At 39.8% G+C, this 11,770-nt stretch overlaps 1 protein-coding gene across 1 annotated transcript in view; it reads right to left on the bottom strand.

Annotated features, from left to right (window-relative positions):
* The window catches only part of LOC134791369 (WASH complex subunit 1-like), a 43,579-nt gene extending 43,510 nt beyond the window's left edge, over window positions 1–69 (bottom strand). Inside the window, exon 1 of the mRNA XM_063762379.1 lies at window positions 6–69. The gene's annotated coding sequence lies outside the window, so the exon portion shown is untranslated. The remainder of the gene's footprint in view (window positions 1–5) is intronic.
* Between the last annotated feature and the right edge of the window lie 11,701 nt (window positions 70–11,770).

Consider the following 11,770-nt stretch of genomic DNA (forward strand, 5'->3'; position numbering starts at 1 on the left):
CTTACATAAAATAGAAAGAAACACTTTAGTATATTCTTGGAATCGCCAACTTCACTTCAGTCTCGGAAGCAGGGCTGTTTCACTTAGAACTACCAATATGAAGTATGGGGGCGTATGTCTTGTCAATGTATCTAGAGATGTCGCCGGTAACGGCAACAATTTTACCCCTCACCCACTTGTTTTATTTCCTGGTGCAACATTTCACGGTGCTCAGCGTTTAGTTATACGCAGAAAAAAAGCGGTGCGGTAGTCTGTTACGGCTATCAGTATTTATGGTCTGTAAAACGCGGAAAATTTAAAAAATATAAGCGCGATGGGTTATCGTCCCATAGACAATCAGAATTTCGCGTCTTTTTCTACTGACACAGTTGTTTGACCGGCTATACTTTTGTTATTTTTGCTACATAAAATCATATTGTACTGGCATAATGTCACTGCAATGAAATAAAAAAATACCTAAACTGTCTTTCAATTGTCTTTTTGACTTTTTACTAGGTAACCTGATTTTCAAAACAAACATTTCTGAATATCGTGACTCGTGTCTTGATTTTTAGTTTTACGGCCAACTCGGCGGCGTAGATAATGGCCGCATCTGAAAAACTTTGCTGCGTTCGGGGATGCAGCAACTCTCGTAAGTAAAATATCGAGCGGGAACATTTAAAATAATAGTGCTAACCGGCCTGTACCGGCCCGACGTGCGACCATGATGTGTTTTTCTGTATTTATTTGTAAACTATCGATGTATAATAATCGCTCACGCTGATTAGTACATACGAAATGGATTCTAAAGCGTATTTTTAATATGTAAGCTATAATACATGTCAAAGAATTGTCATCATAACATGATATAATATTTATAATTCATGCTATTTTCCGGTTAGTTTTGCCTAAAACACTACTAGAGTTAGACCAAAAGAAGTCTGCAACGATTTTGATAGCACTCGCAGTGCAAGTTTGACGTTTAAAATAACACTTGCACAGCGTGTGCTATGTAAATCGTTGCAGACTTTTCTTAGGTCTAACTTTACACTCAAGTCTAAACCATGAATCTAGTAAGCAAACGCTTGCCTTACACTATTGTCTGCTTTTAAGAAATCGTATTGACAACCCATCCGTTCTGGAGCCTATGCGTATTTTTACCCCAGACAACTACATAGCTGCAGTAGGGCGTAGCGCACGTAGAGCCAGAAACCTTTTCGCATATCCAAATGTTCGCACCTATCACGGTTCAAACGCACCCACGTACCGAGCAATAGAATTACTAAATAACTTCATAGCTACAGTCCAAAACGCAGACATATTCGCAGACAAGTAGCCGTCCCTACAACGTAGTATCAAGATTTTTTTTAAATTCAACCTATAGTAGAAGAGCCGGCTGCAAAATTTTTAACCGACTTGATACCACGATGAAATGCACAATGGTTTCCCAGAAAAGTTATGCTAAGTCCGAATTCGATAGTCTGCCACGGCGGAACTTGCCGAAAGTACGAAAAAGAAGGCCACTTCCGGTGCGAAAAAAGGGGCTGATTTAACCCATCTGATACCGAGATAGTAGTTATGGCAGCAGTTAGAAATTTACATGTAGACACAGAAAAGCGAAGTCTGCCACTATTTTTTTTGCCGGAAGTGCTTGGCAGACGCTCTCAAAGGTGACCATCGGGACCCCTAAATTAACCCATCTGATACCACCATGAAACCAATGCCAGTCGGTAGGTATGAACTCTCATGTCAGGAATATATAAGTCTGCCAAGGCTTTTCCTGCCGAAACACCATGGCAGACGAGATTATGTAAGCAAGGTCGCCATCGGTTACCCTACACTAACCCATCTGATACCACCATGAAACCAATTCCATTCGGTAGGTATGAACCCCCATTTTAGGAATATATAAGTCTGCCAAGGTTTTTCCTGCCGAAACACCTTGGCAGACGAGATTATAAGCAAGATGACCATCGGTTACCGTACACTAACCCATCTGATACCGCCATGAAACCAATTCCAATCGGTAGGTATGAGCCCTCATTTCATGAATATATAAGTCTGCCAAGGCCTTTCCTGCCGAAACTCCTTGACAGACGAGATTATGTAAGCAACATCCGCATCCGTGGGACCGGTATACGTGATTACTGTAGGCTTATTTATTACTTTATGCTTTTACATATTTGTATATTATTATGTTATTAATGAAATATATTTATAATTTATTAAACCTATACCTAATACATTGGGAATTCATTAACTGCTTACGGCAGTAGTAGGGAGTAGTGGGTGAGTTCTGGCTCACTTAGCCAGGCCAACAGTCCCTCCCCCTTTTTTCCCTTGTTGAGGCCCTGCAACCTTACCTTGAACCCAACCTAATGTCATTGTAGCTCGAATCTAACCTAATCTTCTCATTTTTATTGCTTTTAGAAAATATTCTAATAACAATTATCTACTTTTGCAAAGTTAAATGTTGAATTCTTTATTTCGCAAAATGGAATTTTAATGTGACTATAATGTATGTGCAATCTACTTAGAAACTGGGTTTAGAAATATAAAAACACACATTTTATATAGGATAATAAGTTTATTCAAGTAATATTCTGAACATATGAGATATAGTAACATCATTACTTATTCTGTGTACAGTGGAGAAAACATGCAAGTTGACATTTTTCGTTTTAAAATAAAGATAAACTAAACAGTATTTGCCACAAATCGATGTTAAAAAACTTTGCAGTTGTTGGTTGGCATAATACCATCTCTTACAATTTCTCTTCATTAACATTTTATGATACCTTCCTGTTTTTATTTACTTATTTTAATTTTTTACTTTTTATGTGATCGGTACTTCAATTATTTTAGATTTTGGGCTAATATTAGTTTGTTAACCGACTTCCAAATCTCAAAGAAGGAGCTTATCAATTCGGTTGTATGTTTTTTTTATTTTTTATTTTTTTTATGTTTGTTACTCTATATCTCCGTCATTCCTGGACCGATTTTGAAAATTAGTTTTTTGATTGTATGTATATGCATACAGATTGGTTCCGTTTTTGTCAAAACCCAGTTCTGATGATGGGAGCCATGAGGAATCGAGGGAACTCCTCAAATTTTAAACGCATACATATAGTGATTTTTGGGTTTTTATCATCAAATTAAGCATACACATTCAAAAAAGTGACATTTGATGAAGTGCAACTGCTGATGATGATCAGAACGGAACTCTTCAACGACGCATAGTTCACGTTTGGCGATTTGTCGTCTTCGTTATGTTTGTTAAGCAAGTCAAGTTTTTAAGCCACATTTTTGTCAAGCTCGAGTTCTGATGATGGGATCCATGAGGAATCGAGGGAACTCCTCAAATCTTAAAGGCATGCGTATAGACATTTTTGTATTTTCATCAGAAAATCAAGGATTTTCATTAAAAACTGGCGCATTTGATGAAGTGGAACTGCTGATGATGACCAGAACAGAACTCTTCAACCACGCATAGTTCACGTTTGGCGATTTTTCCTCTTCGTTATGTTTGTTAAGCAAGTCAAGTTTTAAAGCCACATTTTTGTCAAGCTCGAGTTCTAATGATGGGATCCATAAGGAATCGAGGGAACTCCTCAAATATTAAAGGCATAAGTATAGATTTTTTTTGTATTTTCATCATAAAATCAAGCATTTACATTAAAAACTGTCGCATTTGATGAAGTGGAACTGCTGATGATGACCAGAACAAAACTCTTCAACGACGCATAGTACACGTTTGGTGATTTCTAATTTCGATTTTGACTTGGACTGCGACCCGGACTCGGACCCAGAACCGGACTCATACCCGGATCCGGTTCGGACCCGGACTCGGACCCGGACTTGGAATCGAACTCGGACCCGGACTCGGACTCGGACACGGACTCGGACTAGGACCCGGACTCGGACTCGGACCCGGACTCGGAACCGGACTCGGACTCGGCCCCGGACACGGACTCGGACACGGATTCGGACCCGGACTCGGACTCAGACTCGGACCCGGACTCGGACCCGGACCTTGACCCGGAAAACCACTATAATATATATTATATTATAATTATTATTATTACACGTAAATTTGTTCACGAAGAAACCGTGTACCGACTCTTCATGCCATTATATTTTTAATTTGCTGTTATTCTCTACAAATCGACACTAAAAGTATCAAAATATCAAAATATGGAGTTCCGTTTGAGAAAGAAGCAAAACAATTTTGTCTTTGACAGTAATTGAATTATTGTGTGATTTTGAAAGCTAGACAATTCAAGATTTATATTTTTACTCACAAAGACAACACAGAAATTCAATCTCAAATGTAAACCTTCGAACAATTTCCATACATTGACGACACCACTCAAAATTCTTCTTCAAGTCAGATGCCCGCTGGGGCTGCACCGGAGCACACGTATAATTCTTCAAATAAAAATGACAGCTTGATTTGACATTAAATCATATACGCACACGAGAAAGTATACCAGTAGATAAATTGTATTTCAAAAAATAGGGTACATAAATATCAGCTCGCGTCTCCTTTAAATTTGATTTGCTGTTATTTACGGGTCATAATGGTTGAAAACCTCAGTAAACTATCTTAAAACAATACGATTACAGTCGAATTTAAGTATTATGTTCCTTCAAATCAAAACTCGCTTAAAATGAAAAAAGTTTAAAGACTGATCCTTTACTGATTGGGATTAATTTTCATTTTGCGTCATTTTAAAAACGTATTTGACTTCTGTACGTCAATTAATTTTGATGAGAGAAGCTGAAAAAATATATGCCCGGTCCGATCTACCTGTCTACCAAGAGTTCACTAACCCACCGCCGCAGCGACTTAAATCGCGCCGACCTACAAGCGAAGCAGGTAGAAAACTGAGGACTGGCGGATTTCAGCTGGAGCAGGCGTGGAAAGAAGAATGGGCGGAGGCGGCTCGTCACCACATAAGTACCCAAAACCCTACTCAGAAGCCGAAGGGTTTCTCACTGCAGAGAAAATACTGGTGCCGCCTCAACAGAATCCGCACAGGTCATGGCAGGTGCAATCATATGCGACACAAATGGGGATGGAAAGTGAGCCCGTTGTGTGACTGCGGCGTTGAAGATCAAACTACCCAGCACATTGTAGAACGGTGCCCAAAGAGACGTTTTCAGGGCAGCCCGGAGGACCTCTACACCAATCTGACACCTGATGCGATCGATTGGCTGCGTAGCCTGGATGTCGACTTATAATTAGTTATACTAGTAGCATGATTATATTGCCTACAATATTAATACGCCATACGCTTAAATAAATAAATTTTGATGACAATTGTAATCTTGTAATATATTATAGAACTGTTATCTTAAAATATTGCCTATTAACAGGAAGCGTTATGTAATTCGTATAAGTAATACCTGAAAGTCTTGTACCTAGATCTGTAATACCATGGATTGCGACGAATAAATGATTATGATTATGCCGTTCGTTCCGTCTATATGTATAATGCGTGTACGTGCTGTTCTCTGAAAATCTTCAAGAAAAAACAACGGCTAGACCAGCACGAAGTACTAGCGAGTTTTTGCGGCTTTGGAGACCGAGATAAAGCTTACAGGCCAATACCGCTGTGGCCTGGTTATTGTTATGTATACCTATGTATCGAATGTTTTTAAAAAAAAAATACTATAAAAAGCAATGTTTTATTTCGATTAGGTCTACATTTTGTGCATATTGTATATCTGAAGTATTTTCGTACTAAACTTGAAACTTTCGTTGAAACTAAATAAAATAATTATTCCTAATATACAGTCACCTGCAATTTATGTTACACAACACACAACGAAGGCCGCAAAAATATCTGACACGATCTTATTTGTAGAACCATAAGAGCATGTCATATATTTTTGCGGCCTTCGAAGAGTAGGTACCGGTCATTATCACCAACTTTGCCCGCATTTAAAAAAAAACACGAATTTCTCAAAAAAAAAACAAATCGTAATTACTTTTTTTGCTCAGCACGTCCATTGTGATCAAACGCATCAGTTTATTTGAAGAAAAAATATTTTTATCGTGTTTTTACCCATTTTTTTTGCGTTTTAGAGGGTGGGCAAAGATATCCGGAGTTTTCGCCAACATTGCCCACGTCAATTTGGTATTCAAATACAGCTCTTATGATGATGATGTCTAAGGATCACTGGTTTTGGGCAATCCTACCATTCCCTGTTAATAACTTAGCGATAAGTGTAAAAACTTTTAAATAAATTTGCTGGGCAATGTTGCCTACCCGTTTTTGCTCATTTCCATATAAGGCTCGCCTAAGCATTTTACAAAGGCTAGGGTTGTCACTTTTGAGAAAATCTGTTACAATAGTTTAATGGCCAAAAATATGATTTTTGCTGTGTTTTCATTAGTTAACGGGATAAAACATCTAAGTAAAGGATAATAAGACAAATTTAATACAGTATATATTTATAAACTTACTTTAGTGTACAAACATAACCTTATTTTACATGTGAAGTTGGGTAAATTAGATGAAAGTGACAACCCTAATCCGTTTTTGGTAGTGGGCAATGTTGGAATGGATGCCAAATCACCGGATTACTTTGCCCACCGCTAAAACTCGCTAAAAATTACAAATTAAAGATATCTTATTGATACTGTTTTAACACCCCCTGGCACTGATTAAAATAACCGACTTGGTTTCACATTACATCTCAAAACTTTTTGAAGTGAAAATTTCTTTAGCGGCGTGTAATAGTGCCCTTGCAGCAGTTGCAGCCTATTTGCTGAATAAATGTTGAAGTTTGAAGTTTGCATGCCAAGTTTCGTGCTTTCTGCCGGATGGGACAGGATTTAGGATGGGTCAGACCAGGACCGCATTTTTGCAGGTTCATCTTTTATTAGCCAGACTCTACCTCCATACTAAATCGAGCTAAGGAGTCGCACTATAAAGAAATATTGAACATTTTCTTTCAAGTTGATATACAGGGTGTCCATGCATTAGGGTATTTATATTCAATATTCAATAATTTATTCATAAAATCAATACAATTTTACACGTCAATGGTATTTAGAACCAGTATACAAAGTATCATAACAAATTACGATTTTTTTACTTTGGAGCAACCTGTATGTGTTAGTAGCTCCTGAGGTAATAAATAGTATGACTAGATTTTGCCCTGTGCGCGGGGCCCGAGGGCCCCGCGGTCTTCTTGTAGTTTGTTGTTGGTGCTGTTGTTTTTGTTGTAGTAGTAGTAGTAGTAGTTTGTTTTCCAAAGGGAAAAATAAATAAAGTTGTACTTTTGCTAGGACGAAAAGATCCGCGTGAAAGCACTACATTCCCGCAGCTCGGCCTGGCCTCGCGTGCTTGGGAACTCGTAAGGGACGCTCCGGGCCTTCGGCCCTACGCGGAGCTCGGCCTTCGTCCTTCGCTGGGTTTCGAAGCTCAGCGTCGGGCCTTCGACCCGCCGCTTCACTTATTAAAACAGTTGGGAGGGTCGGTTTTGCTTCGGGGCTTAAGCGGGAAGTTGGAGCTTAAACACGACCCAATAGGAAAAGTGTCTTAGTCAAGCGAAACGGCGGGCCGAAGGCCGAAGGCCGTAGGCCAACTTCCCCCTCTCGTGTGACGCTTCGGGCCTTCGGCCCTACGCGGAGCTCGGCCTTCGGCCTTCGCGAGCCTCGACGCTTCGCCGTCGGGCCTTCGGCCCGCCGGCTTCGCTTATCAAGACAGTTGACTTTGTAGAACGCTTGGGGGAACTGCATTCACGCAGCTCGGCCTTCGGCCTCGCGTTTTGGGAGTCGGGGTGGAGGCTCCGGGCCTTCGGCCCTCCGCCGGGGTCGGCCTTCGGCCTCCCGGCCTGAAGCTCGCCCTTCGGGCTCGCTTAACACACTTTTTGTATAGAATTTTGCTTTGTTCGTCATTCCCGCAGCTCGGCCTTCGGCCTCGCCCAAAATTACTGGGGGCGGGGCACGCTTGGATATTCGGGGTGAAGCTCCGGGCCTGACGGCCTGAAGCTCGCCCTTCGGGCTCGCTTAACCTACTTGGAAATTTGCATTTTGCCCTTGTCGCCCGCCATTTTGCATTTTTCCAAAAATTTTTTTTACATGGTAATGCTGGGCCCCCTAGCTCGCCGCATGCCAAATCTCAGCGCACTCGGACCAACTTGAAGAATTAAAAAAAAAAGTCGGCCATTTTGAAATTTTTTAAATGCAGTTTGCTGTGTTTCGGGGCCCTCTATGACATTTGGTCGAGCACCCCCCACCTACCTCGCACCGTTTAAAAGTTGCCATACAAAATTAAAATGACCATTATTTCCGCCATCTTGGATTTTTTCCAAAATTTTTTTTTTCATAGGAATCTAGAGGCTTCTATCTCTCGCCATGCCAATCTCAGCGCGCTCGGACCAACTTGAAAAAAAAAAAAGTCGGCCCGTTTGAAAATTTTTAAATGCAGTTTATTTTGTCTCGGGGCCCTCTATGACATTTGGTCGAGCACCCCCCACCTATCTCGCACCGTTTAAAAGTTGCCATACAAAATAAAAGGGGCCATTTTTTCCGCCATCTTGGATTTTTTCGAAATTTTTTTTCCCATACGAATCTAGAGGACCCCGAGATTCCGTGACCAAAATTTCAGCGCGCTAGGACAAACTTGAAAAAATTAAAAAAAAAAAGTCAGCCATTTTGAAAAAAAATGGCGGCGTCAAAAACTGAACGGAAGCGGTAGGCCAAAAGTCGGAATTTTCTGAAGTCACGAGACCGCCCTCTATACGACCGTACCAAAGTCTAACACCCCACGAACCTCCTTCTGGGAGAACAATCATGTCAATTAATCAGTCGTGTTGCAGCTTTAAATAAGATTAATTATTAATTATTAAATTAAATTAAATTAATTAAAACTTTCTTCGACCGTTTTGATTATCTTTTTTATTTATGACATTAATAAGATTCTGACTTTTGACAAATGTCATCATTGCCGCACATTTTCAAACAAATTGTCAAAAGCACTGCCAATGATTAATACAGTATGTTTCTTTTTGTTGTCGATTATTGGAATTAACTTTTGTTTGATAATTTAATGTTTTATCTTTTGTTCTAATTAAAAAGAAATTACCGTTAGAGCATTTCTGAGAAGTAACCCTATGTGGGATTTCAGGGTTTGTCCAATGGCTAAGGTCACCCTGTATTTAAAAACGTAAACGTTAAAGTTTTTGGGATATATGTATAGTAGACTATTTATACTCCACATTGATACCATAAGAAGTTAATAAAACTGCCTGAAAGTTAGAGAGGACTATGGAGGAGATTACTGTTTACTAGCTTTTGACTTAACTCCTGGCCCCTGTTTCACCAACGTGACAGGTGCGACGAATTGTAAAATCACTGTTGCTGACGTCACAGGCATCCATGAACTACGGTTACCGCTTACCATCGGGCAGGCCGTATTCCTGTTTGCCACCATCATTGTATTATTAAAAAAAACTTTATGATATCGGAAAAAAAACAGATATTTCTCTTGCTAAGTTTATGACAATTGTCACAGAAACACTGCAATTGTCACGAAATTCCGACATATAACTCATTACCTGTCAAGAATTACCTACAATTCTTCTAGATCTTTGACAATTGTCAGAAACTTCACAGGAGAAATATCTGTTTTTTCCGATATAATAAAGTTTTTTTTTAATAATACAATGATGGTGGCAAACAGGAATACGGCCCGCCCGATGGTAAGTGGTAATCGTAGCCCATGGATGCCTGTGACGTCAGCGATAGTGATTTTACAATTCGTCGCACCTGTCACCGATGTGAAATTGGGGCCTGGCCTCTATTTCACTACGGTGGCAGGTGCGACACTTGTCGACATCACAGTTGGTACTGACGTTACAGGCCTCCATAGGCTACGGTAACCGCTTACCATCAGACGGGCGGTGTGCTTGTTTGCCACCAACATGTTAATAAAATAAAAACTCCATTATATCGCCAAATACTAAGTACTTATTTTGCGAAGCTAATGACAATTGTCACAAGAAACACGACAATTGTCGGTAATTCTTGACAGCAAATGAGTTCTGTGTAACACTATATGAGTAAAATAAATATAGGCGTGGAATCGAATGTATTTGCAGCAAACAAAATGCCAATGTTTGTTCAGCTACCTGTTCACCTGTTTAAATTGCTTATTATCAATTTAGATCCGGATTTTAAACCTGGCTGACATCGGATAGCCATTTATATTGATGTCAATGGTGTTGGTGAATATTTTAATTCATTCGGGCGAAAACCGGAAGGTTGGTTGGGTATCATAAAATGTTCATGGAGAGAAATTGTAAAGGCCCCAGTACACAATGGGCCATTGCCGGCCACTCCAAGGGACGCAGCCATGCGGTAGAATGAGATAGCAATATCATTTGCTCCCTCTAACGCATAAATGCGTCCCTTGGAATGGCCGGCGATGGGCCATTGTGTACTGGGGCCTTAAGATATGGTATTGTAATCAACAACTGCAAAGTTTTTTTTACATCGGTTTGTGGCAAATACTGTTTAGTTTATCTTTATTTTAAAACGAAAAATGTCAACTTGCATGTTTTCTCCACTGTACACAGAATAAGTAATGATGTTACTATATCTCATATGTTCAGAATATTACTTGAATAAACTTATTATCCTATATAAAATGTGTGTTTTTATATTTCTAAACCCAGTTTCTAAGTAGATTGCACATACATTATAGTCACATTAAAATTCCATTTTGCGAAATAAAGAATTCAACATTTAACTTTGCAAAAGTAGATAATTGTTATTAGAATATTTTCTAAAAGCAATAAAAATAGATTAGGTTAGATTCGAGCTACAATGACATTAGGTTGGGTTCAAGGTAAGGTTGCAGGGCCTCAACAAGGGAAAAAAAGGGGGAGGGACTGTTGGCCTGGCTAAGTGAGCCAGAACTCACCCACTACTCCCTACTACTGCCGTAAGCAGGTAATGAATTCCCAATGTATTAGGTATAGGTTTAATAAATTATAAATATATTTCATTAATAACATAATAATATACAAATATGTAAAAGCATAAAGTAATAAATAAGCCTACAGTAATCACGTATACCGGTCCCACGGATGCGGATGTTGCTTACATAATCTCGTCTGTCAAGGAGTTTCGGCAGGAAAGGCCTTGGCAGACTTAAAAATTTCCGAAATGAGGGTTCATACCTACCGACTGGAATTGGTTTCATGGAGGTATCAGATGGGTTAATGTAGGGTAACTGATGTACACCTTGCTAACATAATCTCGTCTGCCAAGGTGTTTCGGCAGGAAAAGCCTTGGCAGACTTATATATTCATGAAATGAGGGTTCATACCTACCGACTGGAATTGGTTTCATGGCGGTATCAGATGGGTTAGTGTACGGTAACCGATGGTCATCTTGCTTATAATCTCGTCTGCCAAGGTGTTTCGGCAGGAAAAACCTTGGCAGACTTATATATTCCTAAAATGGGGGTTCATACCTACCGAATGGAATTGGTTTCATGGTGGTATCAGATGGGTTAGTGTAGGGTAACCGATGGCGACCTTGCTTACATAATCTCGTCTGCCATGGTGTTTCGGCAGGAAAAGCCTTGGCAGACTTATATATTCCTGACATGAGAGTTCATACCTACCGACTGGCATTGGTTTCATGGTGGTATCAGATGGGTTAATTTAGGGGTCCCGATGGTCACCTTTGAGAGCGTCTGCCAAGCACTTCCGGCAAAAAAAATAGTGGCAGACTTCGCTTTTCTGTGTCTACATGTAAATTTCTAAC

Source organism: Cydia splendana, chromosome 6 (assembly GCF_910591565.1).
Source record: "Cydia splendana chromosome 6, ilCydSple1.2, whole genome shotgun sequence".
Classification (NCBI taxonomy): domain Eukaryota; kingdom Metazoa; phylum Arthropoda; class Insecta; order Lepidoptera; family Tortricidae; genus Cydia; species Cydia splendana.